The sequence below is a fragment of the Arachis ipaensis genome, chromosome B5 (genome assembly GCF_059453495.1).
Source record: "Arachis ipaensis isolate K30076 ecotype BB chromosome B5, ASM5945349v1, whole genome shotgun sequence".
Classification (NCBI taxonomy): Eukaryota; Viridiplantae; Streptophyta; class Magnoliopsida; order Fabales; family Fabaceae; genus Arachis; species Arachis ipaensis.
In genome coordinates, this window is record NC_142440.1 from 71,533,485 (window position 1) to 71,536,510 (window position 3,026).

The window sequence follows — 3,026 nt, forward strand, 5'->3', positions numbered from 1 at the left end:
AGAATCTCTATACTGTGACATAGAGGATTCCATATTTTCTTTTGTGTTCTCTTCTTTTTCATATGAGCAGGAACAAGGATAAGAACATTCTTGTTAAAGCTGATCCTGAACCTGAAAGGACTATGAAGAGGAAGCTAAAGGAAGCTAAAGCACAACTCTCTGGAGAAAATCTGACAGAAATTTTCAAAAAAGAAGGAGACATGGCCGAAAATAATAACAATGCAAGGAAGATGCTTGGTGACTTTACTGCACCAAATTCCAATTTACATGGAAGAAGTATCTCAATCCCTGCCATTGGAGCAAACAATTTTGAGCTAAAGCCTCAATTAGTTTCTCTGATGCAATAGAACTGCAAGTTTCATGGATTTCCATCAGAAGATCCTTTTCAGTTCCTAACTGAATTCTTGCAAATCTGTGATACTGTTAAGACCAAAGGGGTTGATCCCGAGGTCTACAGGCTTATGCTTTTCTCGTTTGCTGTAAGAGACAGAGCTAGAATATGGTTGGACTCTCAACCTAAAGATAGCTTGAACTCTTGGGATAAGCTAGTCACGGCTTTCTTAGCTAAGTTCTTTTCTCCTCAAAAGCTTAGCAAGCTTAGAGTGGATGTTCAAACATTCAAACAGAAAGAAGGTGAATCCCTCTATGAAGCTTGGGAGAGATACAAGCAACTGACCAAAAAGTGTCCTTCTGACATGCTTTCAGAATGGACCATCCTGGATATATTCTATGATGGTCTGTCTGAATTATCAAAGATGTCTTAGGACCATTCTGCAAGTGGATCCATTTACCTAAAGAAAACGCCTGCAGAAGCTCAGGAACTCATTGACATGGTTACAAATAACCAGTTCATGTACACTTCTGAAAGGAATCCTGTGAGTAATAGGATGCCTCAGAGGAAGGGAGTTCTTGAAATTGATACTCTGAATGCCATATTGGCTCAGAATAAAATATTGACTCAGCAAGTTAATATGATTTCTCAGATTCTGAATAGATTGCAAGCTGCATCCAACAGTACTAAAGAAATATCTTCTGAGGAAGAAGCTTATGATCCTGAGAACCCTGCAATAGCAGAGGTGAATTACATGGGTGAACCCTATGGAAACACCTATAATTCCTCATGGAGAAATCATCCAAATTTCTCATGGATGGATCAACAAAAGCCTCAACAAGGCTTTAATAATGGTGGAAGAAACAGGTTTAGCAATAGCAAGCCTTTTCCATCATCCTCTCAGCAACAGACAGAGAATTCTGAGCAGAATCCATCTAAGTTAGCAAATATAGTCTCTGATCTATCTAAGGCCACTCTAAGTTTCATGAATAAAACAAGGTCCTCCATTAGAAATTTGGAGGCACAAGTGGGCTAGCTGAGTAAAAGAGTCACTGAAACTCCTCCTAGTACTCTCCCAAGCAATATAGAAGAGAATCCAAAAAGAGAGTGCAAGGCCATAACCTTACTTGATGTGGCCAAACCCAGAGAGGAGGAGAAGGACATGAATCCTAGTAAGGAAGACCTCCTGGGACGTTCACTGACCAATAAGGAGTTTCCCTTTGAGGAACCAAAGGAATCTGAGGCTCATCTAGAGACCATAGAGATTTCATTGAATCTCCTTTTACCATTCATGAGCTCTGATGACTATTCTTCCTCTGAAGAGGATGAAGACATCATTGAAGAGCAGGTTGCTAAATATCTAGGAGCCATCAAGAAGTTGAATGCCAGTTTATTTGGTAATAATACTTGGGAGGATGAACCCCCATTGTTCACCAATGAACTAAGGCAGACATTGCCTCAGAAGAAACCGGATCCCGGAAAGTCCTTCATACCTTGTACCATAGGCACCATGACCTTTGACAAGGCTCTGTGTGACCTTGGGTCAGGGATAAACCTCATGCCACTCTCTGTAATAGAGAAACTGGGAATCTATGAGGTACAAGCTGCAAGAATCTCACTAGAGATGGCAGACAACTCAAGAAAATAGGCTTATGGACTAGTAGAGAACGTGTTAGTAAAGGTTGAAGACCTTTACATCCTTACTGATTTCATAATCCTAGACACTGGGAAGGATGAGGATGAATCCATCATTCTTGGAAGACCCTTCCTAGTCACAGCAAAAGCTGTGATTGATGTGGACAGCGGAGAGTTGGTCCTTCAACTGAATGAGGACTACCTTGTATTTAAAACTCAAGGTTCTCCTTCTGTAACCATGGAGAGGAAGCATGAAAAGCTTCTCTCACTGCAGAGTCAACCAAAGCCCCCACAGTCAAACTCTAAGTTTGGTGTTGGGAGGCCACAACCAAACTCTGAGTTTGGTGTTAGGAGGTCCCAACAATGCTCTGAACATCTGTGAGGCTCCATGAGAGCTCTCTGTCAAGCTATTGACATTAAAGATGCGCTTGTTGGGAGGCAACCCAATGTTATTTAATCTATTTATTTTCCATTGCTATTTTATGTTTTCTTTAGGTTGATGATCATGTGAAGTCACAAAAGCTACTGAAAAATTAAAAACAAAATGAAAAACAGCATAAAAAATAGCTCACCTTGGAGGAAGAGCTTACTGGCGTTTAAATGCCAGTAAGAAGCATCAAACTGGCGTTTAACGCCAGAAAAAAGCATCAAGCTGGCGTTAAACGCCAGAAACAAGCACCAGACTGGCGTTTAACGCCAGAACAGAGCATGGAATTAGCGTTAAACGCCAGAAACAAGCAGCAAGCTGGTGTTTAACGCCAGACATGCATTCTAAGGGCGTTTGCATGCCTAAATGGAGCAGGGATGTTAAGTTCTTGACCCCTCTAGATCTGTAGACCCCACAGGATCCCCATCTACCCCCCTCTTTCTTCTTTTGCTCGAGGACGAGCAAACCTTTTAAGTTTGGTGTGGTAAAAGCATTGCTTTTTGTTTTTCTATAACCATTTATGGCACCTAAGGCCGGAGAAACCTCTAGAAAGAGAAAAGGGAAGGCAAAAGCTTCCACGTCCGAGTCATGGGAGATGGAGAGATTCATCTTAAGGGTCCATAGCTCAGTAGT

General features: G+C 41.5%; 1 non-coding gene across 1 annotated transcript; it reads right to left on the bottom strand.

Annotated features, from left to right (window-relative positions):
* Positions 1 to 593: 593 nt before the first annotated feature.
* On the bottom strand, positions 594 to 701 carry LOC148564600 (small nucleolar RNA R71). The gene has a single exon (XR_015883946.1). It is a non-coding gene; the product is annotated as a small nucleolar RNA R71 (small nucleolar RNA).
* Positions 702 to 3,026: the final 2,325 nt, after the last annotated feature.